This window comes from Ochlerotatus camptorhynchus, unplaced genomic scaffold (assembly GCF_037179485.1).
Source record: "Ochlerotatus camptorhynchus isolate MF236.1 unplaced genomic scaffold, CSIRO-AGI_Acam_v1.1 ptg000550l, whole genome shotgun sequence".
Classification (NCBI taxonomy): Eukaryota; Metazoa; Arthropoda; class Insecta; order Diptera; family Culicidae; genus Ochlerotatus; species Ochlerotatus camptorhynchus.
In genome coordinates, this window is record NW_027041033.1 from 3,649,817 (window position 1) to 3,673,989 (window position 24,173).

At 43.7% G+C, this 24,173-nt stretch overlaps 1 protein-coding gene and 1 pseudogene across 1 annotated transcript in view; both read right to left on the minus strand.

The window, feature by feature from the left end:
- LOC135713325 (uncharacterized) overlaps positions 1-24,173 on the minus strand; it is a 161,710-nt gene that overhangs the window by 6,535 nt on the left and 131,002 nt on the right. The window lies entirely within an intron of this gene.
- LOC135713282 (uncharacterized) lies at positions 9,613-10,936 on the minus strand (annotated as a pseudogene).

Genomic DNA, 24,173 nt, shown 5'->3' on the forward strand with positions numbered 1-24,173 from the left:
TCGCTGCCTGGAAGTTCCGGATGCAGATTCTCCTGGAAGAGCACGAGCTTGTGGAGTGCATCCAGACATATGCAGCGGAAGTGGAGGACCTGATTGTCCTGGAAAACGACACGAACGAAGTGAAAGCGGAAAAAGCGAGGAAATTGGAGAAACGCATGAAGAAAGACCGCAGATGCAAGTCCCTGCTGGTTTCGAGGATTCACGATTCCCAGTTGGAGTATATCCAAGGCAAGCAGTACCCCAAGGATATCTGGGACGCCCTGCATCGGGTATTCGAGCGCCGTAGCATCGCGAGCCGCATGCATTTGAAGCGGGAGATGCTGCAGCTGCGGTTCGAAGGCGGAAATCTACAGCAACATTTTCTTCGTTTTGATAAGCTGGTCCGTGAGTATCGTTCGACTGGTGCTGTTCTGGAGGATTTGGACGTGGTTTGCCACCTTCTCTTGACGCTCGATTCTTCTTATTCCGGAGTTGTCACGGCACTCGAGACGATGCCCGAAGATAACCTGTCGCTCGAGTTTGTGAAGTGCAGATTGCTGGACGAAGAAACCAAGCGGCGAGGTATGGAATTGGTTTCCTCGCAGGGTGCAGAAGCAGCTTTTTCCGGATCAAAGGTGGTGAAGCAGAGGAAGCTGATTTGTTTTCACTGCAAGAAGGAAGGCCATAAACAGATCGATTGCTTGGATCGGAAAAAGCAGGCAGGTAATAAGAAGCAGCAAAAGTCGAAAGCCAATGTTGCCGAAGCGGACGACGGAAAGGGAGTTTGTTTTGTCGGTGTAAGCGGCGGAATGGATCTGTCTGACCGGCATCGTACCCGGTGGTTTATTGATTCCGGTGCCACGGATCATCTCGTCCGGGACAGAGAGCTGTTCAGCGAATTGCATCGTATGGCGAAGCCGGTCGAGATTGCGATTGCAAAGGACGGTGAGACGATTGTGGCCGAACATGCCGGCACAGTGAAAGTGATTTCGGTCGTTGACGGGAAACAGATTGAGTGCACGGTCGAAAATGCACTGTTCGTACCTAAACTTCGCTGCAATTTGTTTTCAGTGCTAAAGGTGGAAAAAGCCGGTATGCGTGTGGTGTTCGAGTCCGGGAAAGCGAAAGTCTATCGAGGTTCCGAAGTCGTCGCGAGTGCGTCTCGTCGCGAAAAGTTGTACGAACTAGATTTCTACTCGGTTGGGCACAATGCCGGTGATGCCTTGTTGTCGTGCGGTAAAATTCGGAAGAGTTCAGAATTGTGGCACCGACGGTTCGGCCATCTGAACGAGAACAGTCTGAAGCAGTTAGTTCAGGATGGCATGGTTTCGGGAATGAACATGTTCCCCGCGAATGACAATCGGGACATGATTGTGTGCGATTCGTGCGTCGTCAGTAAGCAGACGAGAAAACCGTTCTCTGCGTCCGGTGGTAATCGGTCGTCGCGTGTACTTGAACTCATACATACGGACGTGTGTGGCCCTGTTACGCCGGTAGGGCTGTCCGGAGTGAAATACTTTGTCACTTTTACGGACGATTGGAGCCACTTCACGGTGGTCTATTTGATGCGATCGAAAGATCAGGTGGTGGACTATTTCGAAGAGTATGAGGCCCTGGTCTCCGCGAAGTTTGGCCAGAAGATTTCTCGTCTAAGGTGTGACAATGGCGGAGAATATAAGAACAAGCGATTCCAGAAGTTTTGCCGAAGCAAAGGAATCCAAGTCGAGTGGACCGTTCCGTACACGCCACAGCAGAACGGCGTGAGCGAGCGGTTGAACCGGACCCTCGTCGAGAAGGCTCGGGCAATGCTGGAGGATTCAGGTGTCGAAAAGAGGTTCTGGGGGCAAGCTGTGCTGACAGCGGCCTACCTGACTAACAGAAGCCCCACCAGTGCGCTGAACACGAAGCAAACAGCGTTCGAGCGATGGGAGTCCCGGAAGCCGGATGTATCGAAGGTAAGAGTTTTCGGTAGCAAGGTTTTCGTTCATGTTCCGGATGAGCTCCGGCGTAAGCTTGATGCGAAAGCCTGGAAAGGCATTTTTCTGGGATACAGCCAGAACGGGTACCGGGTTTGGAATCCCGTGAAGAAGCAGATTGTAGTAGCGCGCGATGTGGACTTTGTTGAGGACAACCTGATGGAGAATGTGTTCGTGGAGAGGAAGTGTTCCAACGGAGACGAGTTTATCCGTGTTTCAGCAGACGATGATCAAGAGGACGGAGTCAGTGTCCAACCCGTGGACCCGGAAAGGGAAACATCCGACGGGGAATTCGAAAGTTTCGACGAAGAGGAGTCTGAGGAACAGGATACCGAGTCTGAGCCAGAGGAAGCTGAGGGCGAACTGCGTGGCGAACTACGTAGACCCAAGCGGAAGCGGAATGCTCCTGCGTGGCATCAGGATTTTGAGATGGGATACGCAAGTTTTGCGTTGAGTGCGGTAAACTACGTTGATAAAATTCCAGGGACCATCGCTGAGCTGCGAAAACGCGATGACTGGAAGGATTGGAAAGCTGCGATAGAAGATGAGCTGAACTCGCTGAAGCGGAACAACACCTGGACGCTTGTTGAGAAACCGGAAGGACGTTCGGTGATCTCATGCAAGTGGGTATTCCGTGTAAAGCACGGCAAATCTGGCGGCTGCCCGAAGTACAAAGCAAGACTGGTCGCTAGAGGTTTCAGCCAGAAGCGAGGTTTTGATTATGGGGAGACCTACTCTCCTGTGGCGAAGATGGACACTTTGCGAACAGTTCTGGCGTTGGCCAACCAAAGCGGAATGCATATCCATCAGATGGATGTAAAGACCGCGTTTTTGAACGGCGAGCTGAAGGAGGAAATCTTTATGGCTCAACCGGACGGGTTTGAGCAGGGGAGTGGACTCGTTTGTCGGCTGAACCGGGCACTGTACGGCCTGAAACAAGCGTCGCGGGCATGGAATGAGAAGTTTCATCGTTTCGTCGAGCAGTTGGGTTTCGTTCGCAGTGCCAACGATCAATGCCTTTACACTTTCGGATCTGGGAAGGAGCAAGTCATTCTAGTGCTGTATGTCGACGACATCTTGATCGTGAGTCCGTCGCTGAAGCTTCTGCAGTTGGTCAAGCGGAAATTGTCCGAGCAGTTCGAGATGACGGATGCTGGTGAGGTCAAGCAGTTCTTAGGCATGAGGATCGACAGGGACCGTGCAGCTGGTGTACTGAAGATCAGTCAACGGGACTATTTGGAGGGTTTGCTCAAGCGTTTTGGGATGAGCGAATCCAAGCCGAGGTCGACGCCGATCGAGCATCGCTTGAAGTTGACTAAGGGAGACGAGAGTCAGCAAACAGACAAGCCGTACCGGGAGTTGGTTGGCTGTCTGATGTACGCTTCACTCACTACTCGACCGGATCTGTCGGCTGCCATCAACTATTTCAGCCAATTCCAGTCGTGTCCCAACGATGAACACTGGACCTATTTGAAGCAGATGTTGCGGTACGTCCAAGGCACGCTGGATGTTGGATTGGTTTATCGGAAGCAGCCAAACGTGCAGTTATTGGAAGTTTTCTCCGATGCAGATTGGGCCAACAACAACCTGGACCGGCGATCTGTAACGGGATGTGTTTGCAAGGTATACGGATGCACCGTGAGCTGGCTTACACGCAAGCAGCAAACGGTCGCCTTATCGTCCACCGAAGCAGAACTGGCAGCGTTGTGTACGACCACGTGTCAGGTCGTTTGGATGAAGAGGATGCTTGGAGATCTTGGATGTTCAATCGAGGGTCCCATTCCAGTTTTTGAGGACAATCAGTCCACCATTCGCATTGCTGAGGATTCGAAGGACTATGGTCGACTCAAGCACGTGGACACCAAATTTCATTTCCTACGTGATCTTGTGCAGCAGGGTGTCATCATCATCAAGTTCGTGCGTTCTTCAGAGCAAGAAGCAGACATCATGACAAACGGTCTTTCGGTCACCGCCTTCAGAGGACTCCGCACCAGGCTGGGACTGGAGACTACCGTGGTTAAGCAGGGGTGTTAAGAGTGTAACCACAGTGTACTAGTTGCCCCTACCTTTGGTACGCCCCTGTGCGTTTTTCTACTACATCATTCGCTCAGAGTAAACAAAAGTAAAACACGTTTCAATAAAGTTCAATTTCGTTTTTCCTTAAATCGCTATTTTTCTCGGTTTATTTCCTCCTGGTGTATCCGAAACCACTTCAGGAAGAAACCGACATGGTGTTGTGGCACCGAAGAATGGGGCATTTGAACATGCAAAGTCTCAAGATGCTCAGGTCCATAGCAACAGGGATCGATTTCGTTGATGCAGAGTTCCAGGCTTGTATTGCGTGCTTGAAGGGAAAACATTTCCGTTATCCTTTCAAGAAGAGTGGAACTCGTGCAGGAGAAGCGCTTGAGCTGATCCAGCTGGTAGCCGGTATTTCCTAACATTCATTGACGACAACAGCCGCAACATGTTTGTGTATTTTCTGAAGTCGCAACAGCAAGTTCTGCAGTGTTTTCAAGATTTCAAGTCGATGGTAGGTGGAAAACCAGACCGGCAAACGGATCAAGCGCATGCGGTCCGATAATGACACAGAATACGTAAACGGTGAGTTTGAACAATTTCTTCGCAGATCCGGGATTCATCATGAGGTTACGGTGCCGTACAATCCGGAGCAGAACGGTCTAGCTGAGAGAGCTAATCGAACGATCGTTGAACGAGCGCGAGATACCTTCTGTTTGCGAAGCGATTTTGGGCGGAGCCTGTTTCAACTGCCGTATTCCTGATCAACCGAACACCGACGAAAGGTTTGCAAGTGACCCCGGAAGAACGGTTCACTGAGCTAAACTGTGCCCAAAGCAAAGCGTTCAAAGTGGGATCCGACATCTGAACCTGGCGTTCGCCGGTGGTAAGATACGCAAGCATCCGATTCTTGTTGGCTCTGACGGCGCAGCAACGAATGCGTATACACCAAATGGATGCGGTTACGGCGTTTCTTCAGGGAGAGCTATCCGGCGAAGAAATGTACATGGAGCAACCGGAAGGATTCGTCGACAGGAAGGCACCAAAGAAAGTTTGTCGTTTGTTGAAGGCGCTGTATATGGATTAAAGCAAGCAAGCCGAGTCTGGAATTTGAAGTTGGATGTGGAGCTGAAACGCATGGGTTTGAAGCGATCTAGAAATAGAAGGCAACACAATACTTGTAATCGCCGTCTACGTGGATGACTTCTTGCTGTTTCCGACAGATCAAACTTTAATCGATACCGTGAAGAAGCAGTTATTTACAAGAAAGGTATGTAGACATTGTAGATGAACTACTGGAGCGGTTCAATATGATCAACTGCAATACAGTATCGACGCCCATGGACCCACATCGGCGTTTCACGAAGATGGAATCAACCGAGGAACAGCAGTAACAAATGGAAAGGATTCCGTTTCGCGAATTGGTAGGAGGATTGCAGGTTTTAGCGCACTGCACACGGCCGGAGGTTTATGCCGTGAATGTGGTGAGCAGTTTCAGCAGTAACCCCAGGGAAACACATTGGATAGCGGCCAAAAGGATTCTCCCATATCTGAATGGCACAAAATCGAAGAAGCTTGTTTTCCGGAAGCAATCGGAACCATTGTTCGAAGAATTCAGCGATGCAGATTGGGGCAACGACCTTGAAACCCGTCGTTCTGTCACAAGGTACACGTTTCAGTACTGTGACGAATCAGTGCCATGGAGTTGTAGGCGACAACAAACTGTGACATTGTCGACTACTGAAGCGGAATATATGGCTCTGTCAGATGCGACACAGGAAGCTGTTTGGTGGCGCGGATTCCTGGGCGAGATGTTACAGTCGCAATCTTCTGTGACAACCAAAGTGCGATATTTTTGGCGGAGAAGGAGATCGGCTATTCGCCACGAAGCAAACACATCGACCACTTCTGTACGAGATCAACTTGAGAGGAAGGCGATCTCGTTCCATCACGTCAGATACGAACTTCAGAAGGCGGACGTTCTCACCAAGCCCATTCCAGGTGACCGTTTTACTGAAGCTGTTAAGGATCTATCCATCGGTTGTGCCAAAATCGAACGGTTTAATTTTAAAATTTAATTTTTGATTTCGATAATTATGAACCACCGTGAGTCATCTTTATTACAAAGACGTTATTAATAGTTGTTCTTTTATTAAAAATTGTAGTCAAACGGAACAAAAGTAAATTATTTTTAAAATCTATTCGATTTTGGTATAGTGCTAAAATCGAACCCCGTGCCAAACACTAACGGGTAAGTTATTTATTATGGTCTCAGTGTGGACTTTAATCTTCATTGAGTTCATTGAGTAGATAGATAGAATTTGCCTTTTTTTAAATCACGAAATCATATAATCTTGTTTTTTGAGTGATTGTATCTTTTCTACAATTCAGAAAGTACAAAACATTAAGTTCAAGTTGTAGTGAGAGACAAATCTGCTTCCAATGGAAAATTTCATGGGTTTACTAAATTGATTTGTTTACCAATTTGACATATAAATATAGTTAATTAAACAAAAATAAAGGGAAACTAATATCCCATCCAACGAGAAGTCAGAACATCTGAACATCAGAAGCCCATTCAAAAGATTCCAAGCTCATTCGATGGTAATATAATCATATTTTATTCAGGGAAAAATACGTTTTGGGTTTGATGCTCACAGATTGAATTCAATCTGCTAAAAAGTAAAAAAAAAACGATTATTTATCAGAATTAAAGACTGGATCGCGCAAAAATTGGTCGACAAAAAATAAATCGTTTCTTTCAGTCAAAATTCATCAATCTTCTCATTTTTTCTTTTGGTGAACTATTTCCTATATTTAAAGGAAAAAAATGTTCGTTTATTCTTTTGGTTTGCCAAATCCGAACTGCCGTGCCTTCCGCTTAACCCCTTCCATTACATTTTGCACAGTGGTTTCATCGACTTTATTCGCCACCGAACGCCAGTTAGATTTAAACTGCTGCTCGTTTTTCATGGATTTATAATTTTTTTTTAGATTCCGTTTGACCAAGGCCCAATACCGTTCGATAGGGCGGAGTTCTGGACGTAGATCTCTTGATTGATGGTTCCCGTAGTAACGAAACCAAACGTGCGTAAGGCCTGCCAGACGAGATATTTTTTCGGGAACTTCGATCGTTTGATGGTTTTGAAAATTTTAGTTTCGTCGTTCATGACGACACAGTCGAACTTTGTGAGCAGATTCGTAAACAGCTTTCGGGACCGCTGCTTTGCCGACGTGTTTTCTTTGTTATCTCGGTTCGCCACCTTCACCTTCTTAAACGTCGACAACCCGGCTCGTTTCTTGGCCCGCTGCACAGTAGTATGGGAGACATTGAGCTTGCCAGCGACGTCCCGGATGGAGAGGTTAGGATTCCGCTTATATTTCACCACCACCTACTTCGTCGTCGCTTCCACGTTTGGATTACGAATGCCGCCGCTTCCAGGCTTCCTGGCGGTCGACAGATGCTTCCCGAACACCTTTAAAACGTTTGTCCTGGTCGATTTGGCCACATCCAGCAATTTTGTCAACTTGGCGTGTGAGAACGTCGGATTCTCTTGCTGCGCGAGCAAAATTTTGACACGCTGCTCCTCTTGCTTGGACGTCATTTTGAAAACTGGAGAGCAAACGGTGAAAACTAGTCATAGCAACCATTGTACATACACTCAACTTCCAAATGCAGCATTTCAGGTTTTGTTTATGCATTTTTAACAGAAATACACAAATTTTAAGTTGATCAATTTTTGCGCGTTCCAGACTTTAATAAATAGAAACAAATTTTCAAAAGTATGTAATCTGTATAAACAGATATCTGTATCAAAATATTGAAAAAAAATCTGTATGGTTACAGATAAATCTGCATATGTGGCATCACTGTTGGTAAACTGCTTCACGAAGTAAAGCCGAAGATGATACTCGCGTCTAATGGTAATTTTTTTGTTATGTCTTTTCTCGTTTCAGATCAAGCTATAGACTTCTCTGAAGTTTGTGAAATACACAAGTATTAGTGCAGAACTTTGAGTAAATTATAAGTATTAGTGCAAGAAAACCTTTAAATTTACCCAAAGTTTTGCACTAATACTTGTGCAATTCACAAACGTCAGGGAAGTCTGTGTCCTCATGCATGTATATTGCAACCAGGGTTCTGCATTTTCGAAACAAAGAAAAGAAAATGAACTCTCCGCAGAATCGGTTCATTTCGAGCAATATCATTTTCGTGTAAAACGCTGGCCAGACTGGAGAGTTATAACATGTTATATTGTGTCTTTCACGAATATTTAGACTATAGAGACGAAATTGAGGGAGCTCGTAGATGGTTCAAATGTCAAAAGCTACCACCTTTCCCTATTTACGTCATGTGTCTTGATCATTAAAATTTTGTAAATAAAAGAAACGTCAGTTAACATCGATGTTCAACTAAAAACGTAACTATTTCATAAATACTATTGCGTAAAATGGCATCTATTATTTCCGTTGTGAAAGATCAGAGAGCGTCAGTGAATACCATATATCATGTTTTATATGGATATTATTTCCTTGGATTGTCCAAATCGAGGCTAGCAACAATTTATCACAAACACAAGTCCACAATCACAAATTGGATCATGCGATACGAGGAGGACGGATTCTATTCTCGCCGAAGTTACGAAAGGGATGCTGTGAAATTCTCTCCCGAGAAACGACAATGGTTGATAAACCTGTATCTACAAAATCCTACGCTTTATCTACATGAATCTAGAAAGCGGTTCCAGCAGGAGTTCAAGACGACAATATCTATTTCATCCATTTGGCGCATCATACATAACGCTGGTTTGACCTGGAAATGTTTGGAACGTCGTGCAATTCAAATCAAGGAAAGTGATGTAATTCGTTTTTTCAACGAAATTTCGTGCATTCAGTGGGACTACCACAACCTCGTCTTTTTAGACGAGGTTAGTTTCGATAACAGATCCATGTTACGCTCCAGGGCCTACGGAGTTCGAGGCCACCGCTTAGTGTTTCGAGGAGAATTTGTGCGGAAGCCTAGGGAATCCTTGCTTTGTTTCATTGGGCAAAACGGAATGCTTGAAGCCTTCTCTACCAACGGAACATTCAACCGACTAAACTTTTTTGAATGCTGCCGACGATTTGCTCTGGAAACGGGCCATGTTCAGTGCTATACGGGTAGACATTCCATATGGATATTGGATGGAGCGAAAATTAACTGCAGTGCGAAAATCATAGAATATCTTCGATCAATTGGAATATTCCCTATCTTTCTACCTGCGTATTGCCCCTTCTATAACCCTATTGAAGTCGTTTTCGGATTATGCAAGCGACAAACTCAAGCTATCTATCAGGAATGTGTAAAGAAAGGAATTAAACCAGTAGTAGCTGAAGTGATGGCTACCTTTAGAAATTATAACATTTCTAACTTATTCAGGAAGTGTGGTTACCTGAGAGGAGGAAAATTTGATCCTTCGGTTGCAGATGTGTCTGATTTCAAGAATATTGAAACAGACGAATGAAACATAATCAATGCAGAAAAGTTCTAATTTCTTTGATCTTTTGTATTTGAAAACCAATAATAGAAAATATAGTAAAACAATGTATTTGTCTTTATTCATTAAAACAAGTTATCTCAACTCATTTGCAAGTTGGCTTATTCGTGGTCTACATCCTCCATGTCAACTACCTGTCCAGCAATATGTCGACTGAACTCTCCTTCGGAAACTTCCATTGAAGTTTCCGTCGCACTTATGAATGAATCACTCATGCGTCCACGCTGCTCCAATGCTTCGATGCGATGCTTCACGAATGAAAGTTGTAGCTGCATATTCTTGGCTACCACCTCAAGTGAGGAAAACGCTTCCTTCAGCGCTGTGATCTCTTCACAAAACGACGCATTTACATTGTGAGCTACAGCCAACCCACGCTTCACAGTTTTAATTTTCGGACCGTCCTGTGTTCTGAAAAGATGTTGCAGATGCTTTGGAGGAACTGAATTAATCATGTTTTCACGCGTATGAGCTGGCGAAGCAAGTATGGCTGATGCCAACATTGTCCATGCCATTTCGTGTCCATCCCAAAGATGACCATGTCGTTGACGCAAATCCTTAGATAAATCGACGACCACTTGGGTTGAGGCTGCTCCTGCCTTATCGCGCTCAGATGGGTCAATCAAATGTTGCTTCACTGAATTGAAAATCTTACGGGAACTTACGGACAGTGAATAAACATGCAACAGCTGAATTTCTTTTCCTTTCCAGTTCTGAAGCAACGTGGTGGTCAGTTTGTCCAGCGAAGTGTACTTACGATTTTGCTTCTCGTAAAAAATGGCAAACCTCACCAAATCTTCTTCTTCCGGAGAATCCTTATCCATCCATGCTGGCACCGTGCTTCCATCGTCTTGCTGATTAAAAATTACTTCTCGAAGTAGATGTGGTCTGCATAGCTCCTATAATTTCGTCTTAAAGTCATTGAGCGACTTTCCATCTACATTGCAGTGCGCAATAGGAGCTCCGGAGGACTGACCTTTAAATTAACGCAGAAACACCAGCAGTCGACAGTTGAACAACGCTGGAGATTTGTTTCCTTTCGGCTGAGTTACGTGCTCAGGTGCATCAGGCTGCTCATGGCTTGGATCACTGTCGGGGTCGCTCCAGTCATAGTCGAGAACCTGAACGTCTTCGAATAACGGGTCATCGAGTTGATCCGCCATCGGGTCTTCGTTCTCATTGCCATCCTCCTTGTCTACATCCTCACCATCATCGTTACGGGATGCCCTTCTGGAAGCCATTCGTTCCTTTTGCAGAAGGTTCCTACAAAGATGATATTGTTACATCGGTTGAATTTTAGTTTGCAAATCACCAATCTTACCAATTTTGTTGTAAAACAGTTAAAACAGTTTAAAATAAATCACTTAAAAGCTAACTTTTCGAGCGGCTTCAAAATTTCACGAAAAACAAACAACAACAAACTTTTTTTCATTTTTTTTTCACTCGATTTCCATTCTGTCAACAATGTTCAAGATGTACGTATAAAGGTAAAAGAAGTGAGAGCAAAATATCGTACGACGAAATTGATATCGGTCGAGTCTAAATGAAGAAAAATTTCGCAATAACGGTTGTCAAATAATTGCAACACAGAAACCACCATCAAGATAGCGCTATAACATGTTATAACTTTGTAGTCTGAACGTACTATAATAGCGAATTCGTTTATTATTCAGTTCCAACCTGGATCGGGTATCAAGATTGGGTCTGCTTGTTTTCTGACAAACGTCAGTTTGTTCGTTTGTTTTTAAAACCAAGCTGAGCTTGAGGTTCGCACTGACAAAAAGATCGGTTTCGCACTGGGTTGGAACTGGTTCCAACCTAGATAATAAACGAATTCGCTATAAGTCATCGTATTACTTGTAATCGAGTCACGATGAACATTCCTCATTTCAAACATGACTGGACTATCACTTGTTTCGTTCGTCAAGTGCTTCAGTTCATTTCATTTGAAGCAAAGACTTGTTTCAATTGGCGCAATGAATGACTCGAAAACAGCTTCCTTCGTTTTTTTTTCCACTTTCACTTCAATTTGGGGCTCATTTGACTTGTCACGACCTGACGACGCAGGCATCAAAATATAGTATCCGGATAGTATCCGCACAATATCGATTTCCGATAGGGATGGCATTCGGATTATATGTAGTAATAATATATTATTTTATATTAAACGAAAATTAAATTAACGAGGCCATTCTGGAGTCCAAGATGGCAGTCATCGGGGTCAGGGAAAGTCTCAAATACACAACAATACGGGTATTTTCGGAACGGGAACGACGCGAAGGTGCAGAAAATCGATATTCGACTTTATTTTGTAATCCAAAATGGCGGCCATCGGGTTTCAGAAAAAAAGTGTCAAATACCCTACAATAGGGTATTTTCGCAACGGGAATGCCGCGTAGATGCTGAAAAACTATATCCGACGCCATTTTGGAATTCAAGATAGTGGCCATTTATTTTATGAAGTGTCAAATACCCTAAGATATGGTTATTTTCGGAACGGGAACAACGCGTTGATGCCAAAAATCGATATCCGACGAAGCTATGTTGGAATCCAATATGGCGGCCATTAGGATTCAGAAAGAGTCAACAACCCTACAATATGGGTATTTTCGGAACAGGGATGCTGACAATCGATATTCGATGCCGTCATCAAGTTTCATAAACGTGTCAAATACCCTAAGATATGGATATTTTCGGAACGATATCCGAAGCTATGTTGGACTCCAATATGGCGGCCATAGAGTTTCAGGGACAACGCGTAGATGCCAAAAATCGATATCAGATATCGCTTTGGAATCCAATATGGGGGCCATCAGGATTCAGAAAGTGTCAAATACCCTACAATATGGGTATTTTCAGAATGGGGACAACGTGTAAAGGCCACAAAAAGTGTAAAATACCCTAAGATCTGGGTATTCCGGAACGAGGACGACGCGTAGATGCTGAAAATCGATATTCAATTCCATTTTTAGGCTATTTCACACTTCTTCTGAAATCGGAAGCCACCATCTTAAATTTCCAAAAAATCAACATTGATCGGTATTTGACAGTTTTTCTGTATACTTGGATTTAAAGACGGCGTGACATCAATTTTCGGCATCTACGTCTCATCCCCATTCTGAAAATAACCATATTTTAGAATATTTGACACTTTTCCGCAAATCGGAAGCCCGGATTCCGGCTTCTAGACGTTACCCTGATTCATTAAAAAAAAAAACGTTTGTATGGGTTTTTGATAGAATTTACAACTTTTTCTCAAACCAGAGCTGCCATCATGGATTTGAAAATGGCGTCGGATATTGATTTCCAATCTCCAGACGTCACCCCGATTCCAAAAATACCCATATTGATCGGACGGCATTAGCATTTCCCATTTTTTTTTTCTGAAATAGCATCGGCGTCGGCCATCGATTTTTGGCCTCATACGCCATCCCGATTCCAAAAATACCTATATTGATGTGTATTTGACTGTATTTCCACTTTTTCGTAAATCGTAAGCCGCCATCTTCGATTTCAAAATGGCGTCGGATATCAATTTTCGATCTCTAAACGTCACCCCGATTGAAAAAATACCCATATTGATGGGTAAACAAACCACCCGACAATGATACATTTGACATCCACGTGCACAGATCCATCCGCATACGCTCAAATGAACCGAGTGAACAATCAACAAAAGTCATAAAAACTGCACGAATTTGGATCGAACAGTTCATTTGACAATGAAAGAAGAAATGAAGACTAGTCAAGCTAAAACAAACAGCATGAAAACTGATCGAAAATGGTTCTGTTGATGTTGACGGGGATCTGCTCGAAGAGAAGACAGAATGACTTTCAATTGAAAGTGATGGTTGACAGCTTCATCGTGGGGCCCTGATTGGAACAAAGCAGGCAAGCAATATATCGTTATCCTTCCTACCACTCCGATCGAGCTTTGTTTTGTATGTATCGTTGGTTGCTTTATGTGTTTGGATTCGCTGCATGAGCATGATTGACCGCCTACCGATGCTATTCTGTTTTTGCCAGATCAGCTGTAATTACACAGAGAACCAATAGACGATACTTGGGTCTATTATTACGGACAATAATGCATAAAAAGTACCATTTCCCGGAAGGTTCAAAGCCAAAGAAGTTTATTTTGGGGTTTGAACTCGCCGATACTTCGGCCGAGAAAAACAGCCCCAAACGAAAGCACCGATTTGTGCACGTGGCGAATTTCTCAGAAGTCCGTTCCGTAGGTGGACTTTCCTGTCCTTTCTCACCCTCATAGCAAATAGCCCCCCACACTCGAGCTCCCCTCGGAACGTCGGAAAACTGACGGGGGGTGGGAATGACCATTAGGATTTTTTTCGTAATAATTTTATCGATTTTTGCATCATTTCTCCGTTTCCTACACTTTCTCCCGAGAGAAGTGAGGAGTTTCTTCCCTAATTCCGTGGGTCATTGCACACAGGGAAAAAAAAACTGACGACCAAGTAAATGCATTAATGAAAGAAATTCCCACTTTAAAATCGGAGGGGGCGCAGTCATAAATGGAAAAATCATCTGACGTTTCCATGTGTGTAAAAAGTTGCACATACATGGTTTTTATTAGTTGTGTACTTTTTTTCTGCCTTCGGTCCGACCGGGAGGTCACGACATGATACCATCGGGTGGAAGAACGCTAAGGACACAAGAAAATATATGTATATATTTCCCCGCTCGAGAAATGGAAGCTTTTCCGAGTTTTCTCCTGGCATTTCTCTTTTTTTTTCTCTGCGCTCCTGCAAGTATGCAACGACATGGAATGTTTCTTCCGTTTTCGCTTGGCAGGGGATTTGGAAAAAGCAGGAGCCAAGCAGGCGGTGATGATTAATGCTTCTTTTTTGCCAAATATGTTATGTACATACTTTTTTTTCTTGATGGTTCCTTATTATATGACTGACAGGGGAAGTTTTTATTTCTGATTGAGAAGGAAAATTTCCAAATTGATTGGAAAGAATTTTGAAATTAAATTTTGCCTCCATCATACGAGAATCTAAATTCGATGAACCTGCCGCAGTATCGAATTACTTCCAAGTTTGCAGTTTCCTGAAAATCCAAATATCGATTTTGCTGTCATAAAATTTTATTATATAAAGGAACAAAAACGTTCAACGACCACCAGAGCCAAGGGACTAACGGAAAAAAAAACTTCCACGAAAATAGAAATCTACAAAAAAATATGAAAAACGAGAACCGTTTCGGGAAAAAAAATGTCATATCCATCCTTTCCTTTCGTCGTCCTACCTGCCTGCAGTCTTCCACCCTACCGACCGGGTGAAGGCGAGTACCCGCGCGACCCTTTTTTTTCGGAAGGAAAATTATCAACGTCGGCAATGACAGCAGCAGCAGCAGCAGCAGCAGTGGCGACGAGGGAAAATCCAATATAAAAAGACGAAAAACTCGGCGACACACACACAGCGTGAGTGCAGTGGAAGAAAGTGGCAAAAAAGGAAAGGTTGCTCTGCTTTTCACCATACCTTGTAGCATAAATACGTATAATATTGGATTATCATGTGGGACCTCTACTGTTGGGGAGTGTTTTTTTTTTTTGGTCCAAGTTGCCTACGATGCAACGAAAAGCAATATCAAGTGATTAATTTGGGAATGTAGCGGCGAACGCCCAATACTAGGGGAATTCATATCTTACCATATAAAATATTTTCCCGATTGAGTTTTTAATAGCTTCCCTTATAAACGCGAACCATAAATTAACCTTACCGAAAATGGTTTAAAATTATTTATAATCCCTGCTAAACTTTTACTGAAATGGTTATGGAACTTTAAATGAACGTTTGTGAGATAAAGTTTAACCTTATGTATTATGGTTTTTTTTTGAAGTGGAATATACAAATAATGGGTTGTTAAGAACCATTACCATTCCAAATTCTTGTTTTCTCCATACATTTTCGGGAAAGGAATTATGACTTGATACCTTTAATGGTAATGGTTATGGTAGTCAGTGAGGTCCATGAATGGTTTTGTAAAATCGTCCAACTTTATGTGCTTGTCAAGGGGTATTCAACTCTGCACACCTTAACACTCCGAATACGATGCCTCCGAAAAACGTGTAACGGCAAGTTTGCAATGGCACAACTTAGCCATTTATTAATGGTTTTCAAAAATTGTGATACCTCTAGAATTCCTAGGGTTTCTATATTATTTTGATTGCAAACTTGAAAATAGAGTCGTCTACTTTTTTAAAAAGCGAAAAGAGTTGTTACACGTTTTTTTTTTTTTTATCCTTTGGTTTGTTTTTTCCGTTGATCTTGTTTTCCGTGCTGAGCACCAATGCTACCGATGTGCCAGGAAGGCAGCTCCCACACCTGGACCCTACCTATCGACCCATCAACTCATGAACCGGGGACCAACGGCTTTACTTCCCATCCGAAGGAAGGCGTGATCAGAGATGTTATGCCTCAGAACATCCCGGCGGTGCCGACTGGGATTGAACCCAGGCCTGCTGGGGTGAGAGGTAATCACGCTTACCACTACACCACCGGCGCCGTTACACTTTTTTTTTGAAAGGTGTGTTTGTAGGGTTTTGCAAGTGTCACAAGATCTGTAATTTAGATTAATGGGCACAAACGTTCACAATTAGCCAGAATACAGTCATGGTTCCTATATATGGATCCTGGAGACAACGGAACGGTCCTCGAAAAATCCGGAACATCCGTAAAAATGGTCAATACATGATCCTGACCTCTGCGGTTTTTTTGAAAACATTAGGAACTGTGATATAAACAAATATTTGGGGTCGTGACATAAACATGGACCTAGATGGCCATGGGACCGTCCTCCGGAAGATCCGGAACATCCGTAAAAGTAGTAAATCCACGATCCTGATCCTAGAGCTCCGCTTTTTTTTTTATAAACATTAGGAACTGTGACGATAGAAAAAAATTGGACTTGTGACATAAACATGAACCTGGATGTCCATAGGATCATCCTCCGGAAGATCCGGAACATCCGTAAAAGTGATAAATCCATGAAACTGAACCTAGAGGTACGCGTTTTTTTAACATAACATCTGTGATATAAGAATGAATTTGGGTGATGGACCAAGATGGCCATCGGACCGTCCAGTGAAAGATCCGGAACATCCGTGAAAGTGGTAAATCCAAAATCCTGATTCTAGAGCTCCGCGTTTTTTTATAAACATTAGGAACTGTGATGATAGAAAAAAATTGGGCTTGTGACATAAACATGAACCTGGATGTCCATAGGACCGTCCTGCGGAGGATCCGGAACATCCGTAAAAGTGGTAAATTTACGATCCTGATCCTAGAGCTCCGTGGTTTTCTTGAAAACATTGAGAACTGTGATGATAGAAATAATGTAGGTTTGTGACCACTGTTCGGAAAATCATTCTCAAATCTCATTCATTGAGCCTCCCTGCGAGAATAAACTCACGTGGGAATGCGGCAAACAAAATTCACGCTTGAGATTCTCATGTATATTCACGCACTCACACTCGCAACGCCGAAAAATCATTCCAGCTTTAAACTCAAACGTCAATTCATATCATGCCTATGCATGTTGCGTAAGTTTTCCAACTCCTGATGCACAAACAATAGTAATAACAATGAATAACGCCAAAACATAAAGCCATGAATTTTTGAACCTGAAAACTCATCGGTGATTTTTGCGACGTTGAATTTTGCAAGGCAAAACTCATAGGCGCATAAACTCATGCATAAGATTTGAGTTTTTGAGTTTTTCCGAACACTGCTTGTGACATAAACATGAACCTGGATGTCCATGGGACCGTCCTCGGAAAGATCCGGAACATTCGTGAAAGTGGAAAATTAACGAAACTGATCCTAGAGCTCCGTGGTTTGCTTGAAAACGTTAGGAACTGTGATATTAGAATGATTTTGGGATCGTGACATAAACATGGACCCAGATGGCCTTTGGAACGTCCTTCGGAAGATCCGAAAAATCCGTAAAAGTGATCAATGTATGGAACTGATCCTAGAGCTGCACGGTTTTTTTCGAAAACACTTGGAACTGTCATATATAAATTAATTTGCAGTCGTGACATAAACATGTACCCAGAAGGCCATGGGACCGTCCTCCGCAAGATCTAAAACATCTTTAAAAATGGTCAATCCTCGAAACTGATCCTAGAGTTCTACGGTTTTTTCGAAAGCATGTGGAACTGCGATATAAGAAATATTTTGGGGTCATGACATAAACATGGACCCAAATGGCCATGGGGCCATCCTCTGGTAAGTCCAGAACATCCGTAAAAGAGGTTAATCAATGAAACTGAGCTCCGCAGTTTTTTTTTTCAAAAACATTAGGAACTGTGATATAAGAATGAATTTGTGATCGTGACTTAAACATGATAGATAGCCATGGGACCGTCGTCCGGAAGATCAACAACATCCGTAAAATGGTCACTCCATAAAATTGATAGGTGGAAGCATTACTATGACGAGCACCTCAACGGTGATGCAGCAGAAAACGAAGGTGGCACGGCAACAGACCTTGGAGCACTTGCAGAAGACGAGAGGCTACTGGCCCCTGATCTTCAAGAAGTTGAGGAGGAGATCGGTCGACTGAAGAACAACAAAGCAACTGGTGTAGATCAACAACCAAGTGAGCTATTAAAATACGGTGGTGAAGCACTGGCTAGAGCGATGCACTGGGTAATTGCCAAGATTTGGGAGGAGGGGATATTACCGGAGGAGTGAAGCAAGGTGTTGTATGCCCAATCTACAAAAAGGGTGACAAGTTGGATTGCTGCAACTACCGCGCGATCACACTGCTGAGCGTCGCTTACAAGGTACTCTCCCAAATTAAACGTCGCCGCCTGTTATCATTAGCAAGAGATTTCTTGGGAAATACCAGCAGGGATTCATGGGTTCATATTCGCGATTCGGCAGGTTCTTCAGAAATGCCACAAATACAACTTGCTTACACATCATTTGTTCATCGATTTCAAATCCGCATACGACACAATCGATCGTGATCAGCTATGGCAGATTATGCACGAGTACGGATTTCCAGATAAACTGACGCGATTGGTCAAGGCAACGATGGATCGAGTGATGTGCGTTGTTCGAGTATCGGGGACACTCTCGAGTCCCTTTGAATCTCGAAGGGGGTTACGGCAAGGTGATGGACTTTCGTGTCTGCTATTCAACATTGCGTTAGAATGTGTGATCAGAAAAGCAGGGATAGACACGAGTGGCAAGATTTTCAGGAAGTCCATCCAGCTTCTTGGCTTCGCCGATGACATCGACATCATGGCACGGAACTTTGAGACGAAGGCGGAAACGTACATCAGACTGAAGGCTGAAGCTAGGTGGATTGGACTTGCCATCAACGCATTAAACACAAAATACATGAAAGGAAGAGGTTCTAGGGAAGACAATGTTAGCCTCTCACCCCGAGTTCAGATTGACGGTGACGAAATCGAGGTGGTCGATGAGTTCGTGTATTTGGGCTCACTGGTGATCGTCAAAAATGATACCAGCAGAGAATTTCAAAGACGCATTATGGCAGGGAATCGTGCCTACTTTGGACTCCTGAGGACGCTCCGGTCGAATAAAATTCGCCACGAAGTTGACTATCTAAAAGACGCTGATTAGACCGGTGGTCGTCTACAGCCACGAGACCGTGACTATGCTCGTGGAGGACAAACGTGCTCGTGGAGGAGGAGGAGGAGGAGGAGGAGGAGAAGAAAAAGAAAAAGAAGACTCAGTACCGTAGCTGCCAAACTGCTATACAGTTATCCGACTGGTTGCAAAGAACAAAAACGTCAGCACCAAGTCTTTCACTTTTTTCAAAGCCGATGCCTCAGCAGATTTGAAGAACGAAAGCACTTTCGTCCTCTACATGGCCCAAAGAAATGCTACTTGGTGAATTCGGTGACAGCCGCAGAGTCGAAAGTTTTAGGGTAGCCTCAAGGATTGTCACAAATTAACATACCGCAAACAACGCCGAAGTCCGCCAATTCCAGTCATCATTCATCTATGATGGAGTGATATTGCCGAATCAAGAGCTTGAACCTCAACACCGCATTTTTATCAACCGCCAAATACCGGGACGCTCACTTTCCACTAGCACATTTGAAGCCACTGATCCCCTCATCACATTCGAGCCCCTCCCGCCATCGATCTGCAGTCCTGTGTTTGAGCTCGGAAATAAGGTCTGTATCCACATTGATCCGGACACCTTCAAATCACTGTAACTTACTTGAGGTATAGCTGGGAGTCATTGATGAAAAAGACTATGATTTGTGTTTACATTCCATGTTTAGTGTTCAAGATAACGACGAATGAAAAACACGTGCGCGAGCGGATTTTGTACGAACGTAATGCAAATCCTGACTTAACCAGCTTTCCACGCTCGGTAATGGCGTCCAGTATGGTATCAATAAATGTATCATTCACTGTGGTTTTGACATTAACTGGAGGTTCGCATTGTCACCCCTCTCTTTCCCACTCCCAGGAACAGAGGAAAATGGAACAACATGCGCCCTCCAGTTAGTGTCAAAAACCACAGTGAAGGATATATTTAATCATACCTACAGGACGCCATTGCCGAGTGTGGAAAGCTGGATACCCCGTTCACATTACAGCCTATATCACGTAATATAGGCTGTCTTACAATGAGCACTCATACATAGGATTTCCAGTGAAAACTAGATGTATGGTGTATGTATGGCACGTGATATACGCTGTAATGTGAACGGGGTATTATCATACGGGAAAAAAAACTGGATTTACCTAATTCCACTGTTCACGGTGTGCTCAAATAATTTTCGCAACGTTTGACGGTCAAAAGGAAACCGAGAAGTGATAAAAACATTGGACGTGCTGATCCTGTCATGGACCGAAAGGTGAAGAGATTGAAGGAAAACGCGAATCTCTCTGCTCGAACGGTACGAACTCGTAAAATAGGAATGTCACCTGGTTTTGTCCAAAAATTAAAACAGCGGTTGGGGCTGAAGTCGCTTAAAGTTCATAGTTAACAGTTCCAAATCGCAACGACAAACAGAATTTGATAGCAAAATCACGGACTCCACGTTTGTACTGCGAATATTTGACGAAGTTTTCATGCGTTGTTATGGACGATGAAACTTATGATTTGGAGGATTTCAAGCAACTTCCAGGGCTGGATTTCTATTCTCTAAGGCCAAAAGTGCTACAGCTAACTGTTTCAGGACAAATAAGGCATCGAAATTTCCAAAAAAATACCTTATTTGGCAAGAAATTTGCACGTGTGGCCAAAAGAGTAAATCTTTCGTCACTACAGGCACAATCAACAAGGAGATTTGTCAGAAAGAGTGCCTGTAGAAGCGATTGCTACCCTTCATCAAAAGCCACGAAGAAAACCCTTTGTTCTGGCCAGATTTGGCATCATGTCACTATGCTAAAACTGTGATGAAGTGGTACGAAGCAAATCAAGTGAATATTGTACCAAATACCACAAATCCGTCAAATTGTCTAGAGTTACGTCCAATCGAGAGATATTGGGCTCTGATGAAGAGGAAGCTTTTTGGAAAGAAACAAGGAATCAAAGATAACGAAGACGGTATCTGAGGAGTCTTCACAAACCCTAATGGATGGTGTTAAGCGCAAAGTTCGAAAATGTTATGCAAATACCGAGGGGGGCGACACATCTAAATCTCAAGTTTAGATGCTCAACAAATCTCACACTAGCGAATCAATCTTCGAACAATCTTCTTTCATTTGTCGCATCTACTTGCATCGCTCATCAAGTTTTTGCAAGAAATCTTCAAAATCGTCATCAATCTTCTTTCTATCTACTCAGCGTGCGCGCAGGCAGCTACAGCAAAACACAATCTCTTTTGCATCGTAGATAGAGTCGTCCCCCTCGGCAAATACCTATGTTTTGACTTGGTGAATTTTGTTTTCATATCCCATGATTCTAAAATAAACAACTTCAATTGAATTATAATGCGAAATTTGGGTTTTTCTTAAATTTTGATGTGTCCGGATTATTGTGCATACAGACCTTAATAGCCTCACTGACACGGAGAAACGTTATGCCCAAACAGAAAAAGAAGCGTTGGCTCTCGTATGGGCCGTTGAAAGATTTCAAATCTATCAATTCGGCGTATGGTTCGAATTAGAGACCGATCATAAGCCTTTCGAAGCAATATTTTCTCCTGATTCCAAACCGTGTCTTCGTATCGAGCGCTGGGTGCTTTGCCTCCAATCATTTAGCTATGACGTATCGTAAGGGCAAGACAAACATAGCATGCTGACTCTCTGTCGCGGTTGTCAATTATTGAAGCACAACCATTTGATCCGGATTCTGATGTTAATGTTCGAAGTCTATTGGAGCTAGCAGCAGTAGATGTAGAGGAATTGGAAGTAGCGTCTGCAAATAACTAGGAGATGAGTGAGCTTCGAGAGTTTCTCAATCGCGGTGTTTGGAATTACACTTTACATCAGATCAAACCCTGTAACAAGGTAATACTTGTATTCAAAAAAAAAATAAGTTAAAATTCAACCCCATTAAAATTACTATTTTCACACGAGCGAATCGCGTTCCTAGTCTCTGGACTCGAACCGGTCAGAAACGTCAGACGAGGAATTTCGAATGTCGACGGGTAGGTAGAGTTCCGATTGTATACGTAAAAGAATACGGCCAATTGGACGGATTCTATCTGATATCAACTGCGTTACCTACCACACGGCCAAAGATAGTTAATTTAGTGAAGGCAAGGATTAAAATAAGTAGTAGTGTCTAGTGGATGTAGAAAGGTCTAGTGGTTAAAAAAGCCGGTTCCTGAAATAGTGAAAAGTGTGAGGACGCTTCGCTTTCACCGGCAAGCGACAGCCAATTGGAAAGGAAAAATCCCTTCAAACAAGGGTGCACCCCTCGGGTCCTACACGACAAGACGATGGACACCGGCGAACGAAAATTTGTCTCCCACGCACTCGGCCCACGTATCGCCGAAGCGGAACCACGGACAAGTGTCCCGACATCCAGCGTTACAGAAGTCAGGTTAGCACAGATAAAACCCTATTCGATGTACCCCCTTACTAATCCTAGTGTTATGAATAAACACCTGAAATGCACTTCGCAGTGAAGTGATTCACATAAGTGATCGAACACGTGACAGAGTGACGGAAGAGTTTAATTGGTTAAATTCGCGTGAACGTTGTAAATTCTTCCCGTAGGTAAGCAGAGGCAAACCTTCAAAGGAAACCTCTCTTACTGATTTGAATGAGTCTTTCCCCTGTTGGTTAAGTTTTGATTTTAGGAATTCGCAACCGCTTTGCTCGCCTTTTGTTGTTACGATTGAACTTGCCCTGAGGTCTCAGAGCCGGGACGGGTCTGTTTGAGTCCCTAGCTTCTTCACGGTACATTCTAGTATCTACCTGGTGCTTAAGTGAGGACTGTAAACATCCCTAGTTCAAAAAACACCCGACCCGTTACAACCCTATCATGCTTTTCGTAACGAATTAAGCAAAGTTGGAGACCTGGTTGTAAGAGGATCTAGGTTTTTTGTTCCGAAATCGCTGGGAGACAGAATGTTACACCTGGTACATGAGGGTCATCCAGGGTAAACAAAGATAAAGCGCCTCAGACAAATTTGTTGGTGGCCAGGCATGAATGATTCAGTAGCACCTGTAGACGATTGTGCAGGGTGCCGGTTAGTAAGCCTGCCGGAGCGTCCCGAACCTATGCAACGGCGGAAACTACCTGACCAGGGATTGATGTCGCAATCGATTTTCTCGGACCAGTTTCTTCGGGTGATTACCTTCTCGTAATTATTGATTATTTTAACCGGTATAAGGAGGTAGAAGCACTTAAGAAAATAACAGCAGCAGAAACGACTAATCGTCTTGAAAACATTTTCGTTAGACTTGGTTATCCAAGAGCTATTACTCTGGACAATGGCCGCCAATTTGCAAGCAGATAGTTCAAGGAATACAGTAGAACTACGCCCTACTGACCACAAGAAAACGGGTTGGTGGAACGCCAGAACCTTTCTCTGGTGAAAAGGTTGAACATCAATCAATCGCTGAAGAAGGATTGGAAACAAGACCTGCTTACATACATATCCATGCAATATTCGACACCACAGAGCACTACAGAAAAGACGCCGACTGAGTTAATGTACGAAACGAACATCAGGACTAAGTTATCATCCCTACAAGACGTAAACACAGCGGTTCCGTTCACCGATTTCAGTGATCGGGATCAACAGGCCAAAGAAAGGGGAAAGGGAAGGCAGGATGATCATCGTAGAGCAAAATTGTCAGGTCTTGTTGTCGGAGATAAGGTATTGATGAAAAACGTGCTACCGGGTAACAAACTCACCCCGACATACAACCCAACTGCTATGACAGTCACGGCCAAGGAGGGGGCTCGAGTCACAGTTGAAGTCACCTGAAGAGGCTGAATTCAGAACGGAACTCATCAAATGAAGGTGAATCACTGAGTTGCTGTTTTCTATTTATTTGCTTCAATTTCATTTCAGGTGAAGTTCCAAGCGTAGTAACGCCGGCCGAAACTCGGGACGAAGAGCATCAAAAAGACGAGCCACGCAGAATTCCAGGATCAAACAATGACACACTGTCCCCTCTGCTACCATCTTATTCGACTGTCGTCACCTCGACAGAATTGGGTAGGGCCCGCAGGAATACGAGGA